The sequence below is a fragment of the Pseudophryne corroboree genome, chromosome 2 (genome assembly GCF_028390025.1).
Source record: "Pseudophryne corroboree isolate aPseCor3 chromosome 2, aPseCor3.hap2, whole genome shotgun sequence".
Taxonomy (NCBI): domain Eukaryota; kingdom Metazoa; phylum Chordata; class Amphibia; order Anura; family Myobatrachidae; genus Pseudophryne; species Pseudophryne corroboree.
In genome coordinates, this window is record NC_086445.1 from 971,744,675 (window position 1) to 971,757,045 (window position 12,371).

At 44.8% G+C, this 12,371-nt stretch overlaps 1 protein-coding gene across 5 annotated transcripts in view; it reads left to right on the forward strand.

The window, feature by feature from the left end:
• Positions 1-12,371, forward strand: part of NCAM2 (neural cell adhesion molecule 2) — a 483,276-nt gene that overhangs the window by 361,894 nt on the left and 109,011 nt on the right. The gene's annotated exons all lie outside the window — the stretch shown is intronic.

Consider the following 12,371-nt stretch of genomic DNA (forward strand, 5'->3'; position numbering starts at 1 on the left):
CTAATTCTGATTGGTTCATAGTTTCCACCAGTAAGAATAAAATAAAAATGACAGTAGTTTAATTCATACAACACTGGATTTTGCTAGTAGGGATCATTTTATTTACCAGTTTATTTAGTGTTTTAACCCAAGTGGATCATATCAGGCCAAGAAGAGACGAGATTCCAGCCTGGTATTTTTTTGAGAGTATAAAGGAATGTCTTGTACTATATGAGATGGGATGAGCACAAAGAGCTTCACTTTTTATTTTTTAAGTAGTAAACATCTTAATAAAAGATGTGCTTAATTTGTAAGGACATCTATATTTAAAAAAAAAAACCTTTTCATTGTGTTATAAAAAACAATGGGGCAGATGTGGAGAAATGATAAAGTAGTGATAAACCAGTGATAAGTGCAAGGTGATAATGCACCAGCCAGTCATCTCCTAACTGCCCATTTACATCTTGGAGGTGATTGGCTGGTGCATTATCAATAGTGATGAGCGGGTTCGGTTTCTCGGAAACCGAACCCCCCCGAACTTCAGCCTTTTTACACGGGTCCGAGCCATGCTCGGATTCTCCCGTGTGGCTCGGGTAAACCGAGCGCGCCCGAACGTCATCAAACCCGCTGTCGGATTCTGGCGAGACTCGGATTCTATATAAGCAGCCGCGCGTCGCCGCCATTTTCACACGTGCATTGAGATTGATAGGGAGAGGACGTGGCTGGCGTCCTCTCCGTTATAGTAGAAAAGACACAGAGTGACTTAGTTATAATTGTGGGGAGGATTGGGGACGGGGAGCAGCTGTTAGGGAGTACAGTGCAGGGTTTTGATTATAATAGTAGTGACCACCAGTTTAATCCGTTGGTTCTCTGCCTGAAAAAAATGCTCCACCATATCTGTGCTCAGTGTGCTGCACTGCTGCATGATATATCTGTGCTGAGTGCACTGCTCACACTGCCTAATTGTGGGGACTGGGGAGCAGTTATAGCAGGAGTACAGTCCACAGTTTTGCTGACAGTGACCACCAGTCCAGTATACGTTTGTCTGCCTGAAAAACACTCCTGTGGTGGCTTTTTTTTTCTTCATACTAGTTTAGCAGTCTGCTGACAGTGTCCACCAGGTCCGTTATTATTATACAGTATATATACATATATAGCAGTACGGTAGGCCACGGCTGTACCTACCTCTGTGTCGTCAGTGCACTCGTCGTCCATAAGTAATATAATACTATACTATCCATCCATCTACATTGTATACCTGTGGTGGCTTTTTTTTTCTTTATACTAGTTTAGCAGTCTGCTGACAGTGTCCACCAGGTCCGTTATTATTATACAGTATATATATATATATAGCAGTACGGTAGGCCACGGCTGTACCTACCTCTGTGTCGTCAGTGCACTCGTCGTCCATAAGTAATATAATAATACTATACTATCCATCCATCTACATTGTATACCTGTGGTGGCTTTTTTTTTCTTCATACTAGTTTAGCAGTCTGCTGACAGTGTCCACCAGGTCCGTTATTATTATACAGTATATATATATATATATATATATATATATATATAGCAGTACGGTAGGCCACAGCTGTACCTACCTCTGTGTCGTCAGTGCACTCGTCCTCCATAAGTAATATAATACTATACTATCCATCCATCTACATTGTATACCTGTGGTGGCTTTTTTTTTCTTCATACTAGTTTAGCAGTCTGCTGACAGTGTCCACCAGGTCCGTTATTATTATACAGTATATATATATATATATATATATATATATAGCAGTACGGTAGGCCACAGCTGTACCTACCTCTGTGTCGTCAGTGCACTCGTCCTCCATAAGTAATATAATACTATACTATCCATCCATCTACATTGTATACCTGTGGTGGCTTTTTTTTTCTTCATACTAGTTTAGCAGTCTGCTGACAGTGTCCACCAGGTCCGTTATTATTATACAGTATATTATATATATATATATATATATAGCAGTACGGTAGGCCACGGCTGTACCTACCTCTGTGTCATCAGTGCATTCATCGTCCATAAGTAATATAATACTATACTATCCATCCATCTACATTGTATACCTGTGGTGGCTTTTTTTTCTTCATACTAGTTTAGCAGTCTGCTGACAGTGTCCACCAGGTCCGTTATTATTATACAGTATATATATATATAGCAGTACGGTAGGCCACGGCTGTACCTACCTATGTGTCGTCAGTGCACTCGTCCTCCATAAGTAATATAATACTATACTATCCATCCATCTACATTGTATACCTGTGGTGGCTTTTTTTTTCTTCATACTAGTTTAGCAGTCTGCTGACAGTGTCCACTAGGTCCGTTATTATTATACAGTATATTATATATATATATATAGCAGTACGGTAGGCCACGGCTGTACCTACCTCTGTGTCGTCAGTGCACTCGTCCTCCATAAGTAATATAATACTATACTATCCATCCATCTACATTGTATACCTGTGGTGGCTTTTTTTTTCTTCATACTAGTTTAGCAGTCTGCTGACAGTGTCCACTAGGTCCGTTATTATTATACAGTATATTATATATATATATATATATATATATATAGCAGTACGGTAGGCCACGGCTGTACCTACCTCTGTGTCGTCAGTGCACTCGTCCTCCATAAGTAATATAATACTATACTATCCATCCATCTACATTGTATACCTGTGGTGGCTTTTTTTTTCTTCATACTAGTTTAGCAGTCTGCTGACAGTGTCCACCAGGTCCGTTATTATTATACAGTATATTATATATATATATATAGCAGTACGGTAGGCCACGGCTGTACCTACCTCTGTGTCGTAACTCGTCCTCCATAAGTAATATAATACTATACTATCCATCCATCTACATTGTATACCTGTGGTGGCTTTTAGTTGTGCGTATTAAAATATGGAGAACAAAAATGTGGAGGTTAAAAAAATAGGGAAAGATCAAGATCCACTTCCACCTCGTGCTGAAGCTGCTGCCACTAGTCATGGCCGAGACGATGAAATGCCATCAACGTCGTCTGCCAAGGCCGATGCCCAATGTCATAGTACAGAGCATGTAAAATCCAAAACACAAAAGATCAGTAAAAAAATGATCCAATTATCAAAATTAAAAGCGTCTGAGGAGAAGCGTAAACTTGCCAATATGCCATTTACGACATGGAGTGGCAAGGAACGGCTGAGGCCCTGGCCTATGTTCATGGCTAGTGGTTCAGCTTCACATGAGGATGGAAGCACTCAGCCTCTCGCTAGAAAAATGAAAAGACTTAGGGGTATATGCAATTCACGGCGAATCGCGGCAAATTATCGCCGTTTTTTAATTCGACAGGTGAATTCCGGCAGGTGGCTGCCGGAATTCACCATATTCAATGAAAAACGGATTCGACAGTCCCGCGGGCGAAAATCGGCCGATTTGCCGAATTTTGCTGCGCTTTAAAAAAACGGGAAAAAACGGGAAAAACCCGAAAAAAAATGGCGTGGGGTCCCCCCTCCAAAGCATAACCAGCCTCGGGCTCTTCGAGCTGGTCCTGGTTCTAAAAATGCGGGGAAAAATTGGGCAGGGATCCCCCGTATTTTTAAAACCAGCACCGGGCTCTGCGCCTGGTGCTGGTGCAAAAAATACGGGGGACAAAACGAGTAGGGGTCCCCCGTATTTTTCACACCAGCATCGGGCTCCACTAGCTGGACAGATAATGCCACAGCCGGGGGTCACTTTTATACAGTGCCCTGCGGCTGTGGCATTAAATATCCAACTAGTCACCCCTGGCCGGGGTACCCTGGGGGAGTGGGGACCCCTTCAATCAAGGGGTCCGTCCCCCCAGCCACCCAAGGGCCAGGGGTGAAGCCCGAGGCTGTCCCCCCCATCCAAAGGCTGCGGATGGGAGGCTGATAGCCTTGAGTAAAATGACAAGAATATAGTTTTTTCCAGCAGTACTACAAGTCCCAGCAAGCCTCCCCCGCAAGCTGGTACTTGGCGAACCACAAGTACCAGCATGCGGGAGAAAACCGGGCCCGCTGGTACCTGTAGTTCTACTGGAAAAAAAACACCCAAATAAAAACAGGACACACACACCGTGACAAGTAAAACTTTATTACACACTGCCGACACACACATACTTACCTATGTTGACACGCCGACTGCCACGGTCTCCGACGATCCGAGGGTACCTGTGAAAACAATTATACTCACCTTCCAGCGTCCAGAGGTACATCCACGTCCAGAGATAATCCACGAACTTGTTAAAAAAAAAAACGAACACCCGTTCCATGCCGGACTGAAAGGGGTCCCATGCTTTCACATGAGACCCCTTTCCACGAATGCCGGGACATCACGTGACTCCTGTCACTGAAGTCCCTTCAGCCAATCAGGAAGCGCTACTTCCGTGGCGCTCAGCTGATTGGCTGTGCGCTGTCTGAGCTGTCAGACAGCGCATCGCAAAGCCGCTCCATTAGTTTCAATGGTGGGAACTTTGCCGTCAGTGGTGGGGTTACCCGCGGTCAGTCGCTGACCGGCGGGTGACCTCACCGCTAGCCGCTAAGTTCCCACCATTGAATATAATGGACGGAGCTGTGCGATGCGCTGTCTGAGTTCAGACAGCGCACAGCCAATCAGGTGAGCGCCACGGAAGTAGCGCTTCCTGATTGGCTGAAGGGACTTCAGTGACAGGAGTCACGTGGTGTCCCGGCATTCGGGGTAAGGGGTCTCATGTGTCAGCATGGGACCCCTTTCAGTCCGGTGGTCCATGTGTCCGTTTTCTTTTTTTGCCAAGTACGTGGATTTATCTCTGGACCCTGGTTGAGGTGAGTATATTGAACTTTTCTGTTCAGGTATCCGTGGATTCTACATGGAGAAGAGGACCGATGTCGGCGTGTGAACATAGGTAAGTATGTGTGTGTCGGCAGTGTGTAATAAAGTTTTACTGTCACGGTGTCTGTGTCCTGTTTTTATTTGGGTATTTTTTTCCCAGTAGTACTACAGGTACCAGCGGGCCCGTTTTTCTTCCGCATGCTGGTACTTGTGGTTCTCCAAGTACCAGCTTGCGGGGAGGCTTGCTGGGACTTGTAGTACTACTGGAAAAACCAATATTCTTGTCATTTGGGGGGGGACCCCTTGATTGAAGGGGTCCCCACTCCCCCAGGGTACCCCGGCCAGGGGTGACTAGTTGGATATTTAATGCCACGGCCGCAGGGCACTGTATAAAAGTGACCCCCGGCTGTGGCATTATCTGTCCAGCTAGTGGAGCCCGATGCTGGTGTGAAAAATACGGGGGACCCCTGCTCGTTTTGTCCCCCGTATTTTTTGCACCAGCACCAGGCGCAGAGCCCGGTGCTGGTTTTAAAAATACGGGGGATCCCTGCCCAATTTTCCCCGCATTTTTAGAACCAGGACCAGCTTGAAGAGCCCGAGGCTGGTTATGCTTTGGAGGGGGGACCCCACACCATTTTTTTTTTTATTTTACCGTTCCAGCACTAAAAAAAAAAAAAAAAAAAAATATTTTAAAAAATATATAAATAATACTTGTGCCTCCAAAAAAAAAAAAAAAAAGTACCTAATCCCTTCTAATATAAATAGATATGCTATTCCCAAAAAAAAAAAAAAAAACATGTTTACATTTTTTTTTATTGTTTTCACCCTCCAAAGTGTGGCGGATTGAAAATGACGAATTTACTGTCTAAAAGCACTGCTGTCGAATTTCCAAACTTGAATTGAATATGCTTTTGTCGAATTGCAGCACTTGTATCATTGCAGAAAAGTCGAATTTGCAAAAAGTCGAATTTCAAAAAGTCGAATTTTGAAAGTCCGTTTTTTTGACGGAAAGCACTGAATTGCATTGACGATTTTTTTTTTTGGCGAAAATGACCCGAAATTCGACAATTTCGGGAATTCGACCGCAATTGCATATACCCCTTAAGCTGGCAAAAGCACAGCAAAGAACTGTGCGTTCTTCGAAATCACAAATCCCCAAGGAGAGTCCAATTGTGTCGGTTGTGATGCCTGACCTTCCCAACACTGGACGGGAAGAGCTTGCGCCTTCCACCATTTGCACGCCCCCTGCAAGTGCTGAAAGGAGCACCCGCAGTCCAGTTCCTGATAGTCAAATTGAAGATGTCAGTGTTGAAGTACACCAGGATGAGGATATGGGTGTTGCTGGCGCTGGGGAGGAAATTGACAAGGAGGATTCTGATGGTGAGGTGGTTTGTTTAAGTCAGGCACCCGGGGAGACACCTGTTGTCCGTGGGAGGAATATGGCCATTGACATGCCTGGTCAAAATACAAAAAAAATCAGCTCTTCGGTGTGGAATTATTTCAACACAAATGCGGACAACAGGTGTCAGGCCGTGTGTTGCCTTTGTCAAGCTGTAAAAAGTAGGGGTAAGGACGTTAACCACCTCGGAACATCCTCCCTTATACGTCACCTGCAGCGCATTCATCATAAGTCAGTGACAAGTTCAAAAACTTTGGGCGACAGCGGTAGCAGTTCACTGACCAGTAAATCCCTTCCTCTTGTAACCAAGCTCACGCAAACCACACCACCAACTCCCTCAGTGTCAATTTCCTCCTTACCCAGGAAAGCCAATAGTCCTGCAGGCCATGTCACTGGCAAGTCTGACGAGTCCTCTCCCGCCTGGGATTCCTCCGATGCATCCTTGCGTGTAACGCCTACTGCTGCTGGCGCTGCTGTTGTTGCTGCTGGGAGTCGATGGTCATCCTAGAGGGGAAGTCGGAAGACCACTTGTACTACTTCCAGTAAGCAATTGACTGTCCAACAGTCCTTTGCGAGGAAGATGAAATATCACAGCAGTCATCCTGCTGCAAAGCGGATAACTGAGGCCTTGGCAGCCTGGGCGGTGAGAAATGTGGTTCCGGTATCCATCGTTACTTCAGAGCCAACTATAGACTTGATTGAGGTACTGTGTCCCCGGTACCAAGTACCATCTAGGTTCCATTTCTCTAGGCAGGCGATACCGAAAATGTACACAGACCTCAGAAAAAGACTCACCAGTGTCCTAAAAAATGCAGTTGTACCCAATGTCCACTTAACCACGGACATGTGGACAAGTGGAGCAGGGCAGACTCAGGACTACATGACTGTAACAGCCCACTGGGTAGATGTATTGCCTCCCGCTGCAAGAACAGCAGCGGCGGCACCAGTAGCAGCATCTCGCAAATGCCAACTCGTTCCTAGGCAGGCTACGCTTTGTATCACCGCTTTCCAGAATACGCACACAGCTGAAAACCTCTTACGGCAACTGAGGAAGATCATTGCAGAATGGCTTACCCCAATTGGACTCTCCTGGGGATTTGTGGCATCGGACAATGCCAGCAATATTGTGCACGTCTGGGCAAATTCCAGCACGTCCCATGTTTTGCACATACCTTGAATTTGGTGGTGCAGAATTATTTAAAAAATGACAGGGGCGTGCAAGAGATGCTGTCGGTGGCCAGAAGAATTGCGGGCCACTTTCGGCGTACAGGCACCGCGTACAGAAGACTGGAGCACCACCAAAAACACCTGAACCTGCCCTGCCATCATCTGAAGCTAGAGGTGGTAACGAGGTGGAATTCAACCCTCTATATGCTTCAGAGGATGGAGGAGCAACAAAAGGCCATTCAAGCCTATACATTTGCCCACGATATAGGCAAAGGAGGTGGAATGCACCTGTCTCAAGCGCAGTGGAGAATGATTTCAACGTTGTGCAAGGTTCTGCAACCTTTTGAACTTGCCACACGTGAAGTCAGTTCAGACACTGCCAGCCTGAGTCAGGTCATTCCCCTCATCAGGCTTTTGCAGAAGAAGCTGGAGACATTGAAGGAGGAGCTAAAACAGAGCGTTTCCGCTAGGCATGTGGGACTTGTGGATGGAACCCTTCATTCGCTTAACCAGGATTCACGGGTGGTCAATCTGTTGAAATCAGAGCACTACATTTTGGCCACCGTGCTCGATCCTAGATTTAAAACCTACGTTGTATCTCTCTTTCCGGCAGACACAAGTCTGCAGGGGTTCAAAGACCTGCTGGTGAGAAAATTGTCAAGTCAAGCGGAACGTGACCCGTCAACAGCTCCTCCTTCACATTCTCCCGCAACTGGGGGTGCGAGGAAAAGGCTAAGAATTCCGAGCCCACCCGCTGGCGGTGATGCAGGGCAGTCTGGAGCGAGTGCTGACATCTGGTCCGGACTGAAGGACCTGCCAACGATTACTGACATGTCGTCTACTGTCACTGCATATGATTCTGTCACCATTGATAGAATGGTGGAGGATTATATGAGTGACCGCATCCAAGTAGGCACGTCAGACAGTCCGTACGTATACTGGCAGGAAAAAGAGGCAATTTGGAGGCCCTTGCACAAACTGGCTTTATTCTACCTAAGTTGCCCTCCCACAAGTGTGTACTCCGAAAGAGTGTTTAGTGCCGCCGCTCACCTTGTCAGCAATCGACGTACGAGGTTACTTCCAGAAAATGTGGAGAAGATGATGTTCATTAAAATGAATTATAATCAATTCCTCCGTGGAGACATTCACCAGCAGCAATTGCCTCCAGAAAGTGCACGGGGACCTGAGATGGTGGATTCCAGTGGAGACGAATTAATAATCTATGAGGAGGGGGCTGTACACAGTTAAAGGGGTGATGAATCAGACGATGATGATGAGGTGGACATCTTGCCTCTGTAGAGCCAGTTTGTGCAAGGAGAGATTGATTGCTTCTTTTTTGGTGGGGGCCCAAACCAACCAGTCATTTCAGTCACAGTCGTGTGGCAGACTCTCTCGCTGAAATGATGGGTTCGTTAAAGTGTGCATGTCCTGTTTATACAACATAAGGGTGGGTGGGAGGGCCCAAGGACAATTCCATCTTGCACCTCTTTTTTCTTTCATTTTTCTTTGCGTCATGTGTTGTTTGGGGAGTATTTTTTTGAAGGGCCATCCTCCGTGACACTGCAGTGCCACTCCTTGATGGGCCAGGTGTTTGTGTCGGCCACTTGGGTCGCTTATCTTAGTCACACAGCTACCTCATTGCGCCTCTTTTTTTCTTTGCGTCATGTGCTGTTTGGGGAGTATTTTTTGGAAGGGCCATCCTGCGTGACACTGCAGTGCCACTCCTAGATGGGCCAGGTGTTTGTGTCGGCCACTTGGGTCGCTTATCTTAGTCACACAACTACCTCATTGTGCCTCTTTTTTTCTTTGCGTCATGTGCTGTTTGGGGAGTATTTTTTGGAAGGGCCATCCTGCGTGACACTGCAGTGCCACTCCTAGATGGGCCAGGTGTTTGTGTCGGCCACTTGGGTCGCTTATCTTAGTCACACAGCTACCTCATTGCGCCTCTTTTTTTCTTTGCGTCATGTGCTGTTTGGGGAGTATTTTTTGGAAGGGCCATCCTGCGTGACACTGCAGTGCCACTCCTAGATGGGCCAGGTGTTTGTGTCGGCCACTTGGGTCGCTTATCTTAGTCACACAGCTACCTCATTGCGGATCTTTTTTTCTTTGCGTCATGTGCTGTTTGGGGAGTATTTTTTTGAAGGGCCATCCTGCGTGACACTGCAGTGCCACTCCTAGATGGGCCAGGTGTTTGTGTCGGCCACTTGGGTCGCTTATCTAAGTCACACAGCTACCTCATTGCGCCTCTTCTTTTCTTTGCGTCATGTGCTGTTTGGGGAGTATTTTTTTGAAGGGCCATCCTGCGTGACACTGCAGTGCCACTCCTAGATGGGCCAGGTGTTTGTGTCGGCCACTTGGGTCGCTTATCTTAGTCACACAGCTACCTCATTGCGCCTCTTTTTTTCTTTGCGTCATGTGCTGTTTGGGGAGTATTTTTTGGAAGGGCCATCCTGCGTGACACTGCAGTGCCACTCCTAGATGGGCCAGGTGTTTGTGTCGGCCACTTGGGTCGCTTATCTTAGTCACACAGCTACCTCATTGCACCACTTTTTTTCTTTGCGTCATGTGCTGTTTGGGGAGTATTTTTTTGAAGGGCCATCCTGCGTGACACTGCAGTGCCACTCCTAGATGGGCCAGGTGTTTGTGTCGGCCACTTGGGTCGCTTATCTTAGTCACACAGCTACCTCATTGCGCCTCTTTTTTTCTTTGCGTCATGTGCTGTTTGGGGAGTATTTTTTGGAAGGGCCATCCTGCGTGACACTGCAGTGCCACTCCTAGATGGGCCAGGTGTTTGTGTCGGCCACTTGGGTCGCTTATCTTAGTCACACAGCTACCTCATTGCGCCCCTTTTTTTCTTTGCGTCATGTGCTGTTTGGGGAGTTTTTTTTGGAAGGGCCATCCTGCGTGACATTGCAGTGCCACTCCTAGATGGGCCAGGTGTTTGTGTCGGCCACTTGGGTCACTTATCTTAGTCATCCAGCGACTTTGGTGCAAATTTTAGGACTAAAAATAATATTGTGAGGTGTGAGGTGTTGCGAATAGACTGGAAATGAGTGTAAATTATGGTTATTGAGGTTAATAATACTATGGGATCAAAATGACCCCCAAATTCTATGATTTAAGCTGTTTTTTAGGGTCTTTTGAAAAAAAAACACCCAAATCCGACAAAAAAAATTCAGTGAGGTTTTGCCAAAACGCGTTCGAACCCAAAACACGGCCGTGGAACCGAACCCAAAACCAAAACACAAAACCCGAAAAATTTCCGGTGCACATCACTAATTATCACCTTGCACTTATCACTGTTTTATCACTTCTCCAGGCTTAATACATCTGCCCCAAATTGTATGAGGACACATCTGTACATTCCTTTAGCTGACAAAGCTGATATACACAGTGGTGATGAAAGGGGGAAGCGGATACTATTTACCTAATCCTGGGTATGCTGGAGGGGCCTGGCATGGGCACATTGTCCTCATTTGCAGCACTGCCAAGGGGACCAATTGCCCCCCTGTGCAACCACCACCACCAGTGCCCCATGTACGGTCACCAGCACCTCCTGTGTAGAAAGCTATTCTCCTTTTTTTTAAAGTTGAGGAGGCGTGGTCATGCTTCCCCAGATTTGGCCACACTCCCTTCAGTACCTGGGCCTGTGGCAGTTCTCAACGACCTTGGGCATACTTGATTATGGGTGTGCTTTAATGGTGCATCTTTACACCATTGATCATGTTAACCAGTCCAGTATGGTATATTACAATAATCTCAGATATGTATTCATTTTGTAATTATTATGTATAGAGAGGAAACACCTATATACTGTAATAGAAATTAATACATGCATGGTACTATAACATCAATACTACATTACTGTACATTAATGCAGATTTGTTTCTAGTGCACATTTTACCTGTTGAGCATATACCGTCAAAGCACACGTTCTTTTAAAATGATATCAGCATTGTTATTGTACAGCTACCATCACTGGCAAAAGCATTAATGCACTCTATGAAAGCAAGAAAAATTAAATTTTATGAATTGCTTATATATTTTACCTCCTAAGACATTTACTTTACTCAGTTGAATTATAGACATGTTGTTTTACTTTTATCAACAATGGCACATTTTAGCAATCAATTTGAAGGTGATTTTATTTATCGTTGCCTCACTCATTTTGTATTCCTTGTCTATCCATTCTACTCTATATTCTTATTTATTAAATAAACATAACAGCTGAATCCGTCTTTTGAAAGTATTAACATATAGCAGTAAAATGTGTCTTGAATTATAATGGCGCTGCTGTGATAGTCACATTATTTGTCATGTTAATTGAATTATATCAGACTATAATGACACACTAGATGAACATGAATTTATTTTGTCAGTCAAATACATTGATGCAGTAAAGATTAATTTTGAAGTATACCAATTACTTCTATATGCTCATTGATCAAACTGATATATTAATCACATATTTCTAAGACATTCTGTTTTTTTTTATTTTGGAATAATGGTAATTTCTGTGTGTATTTACTTTACACAGAGACTACATGTAATTTTAAATTTGTATGCGTTGCCTAATAATGCATTTGCTCTAGCGAACATTATTCAATATAAACCTTTTTTAAGAGATATAAAACCTTGCAGGAGGCATTCTCTTGGGAGATATAAAACCTTGCAGGAGGCATTTTCTTGTGATTAAGGTCACCCATTAATTGGAAAACGTATTTGTTATACTCCAAAAGTACACAATCATTTCAAAAGTTATCATGACTTGAAAGTAAGATAGTATCCAATAGATTACCATGTTCACAGTACACTGTGAATGCTGAGACAGTATGTCTGTTTACCTGAGTTGTTATATAGGCTACTATTCACTTATGAAAGTAGATCTCATGTTCCGAAACGCATTGGGAACAAAATGTATTTTAGTAACTTAAGCCATTACCATCTGTGGTTAAAGAATTCAATACAATTAGAAAATGCCAATTGCATACTCTCATC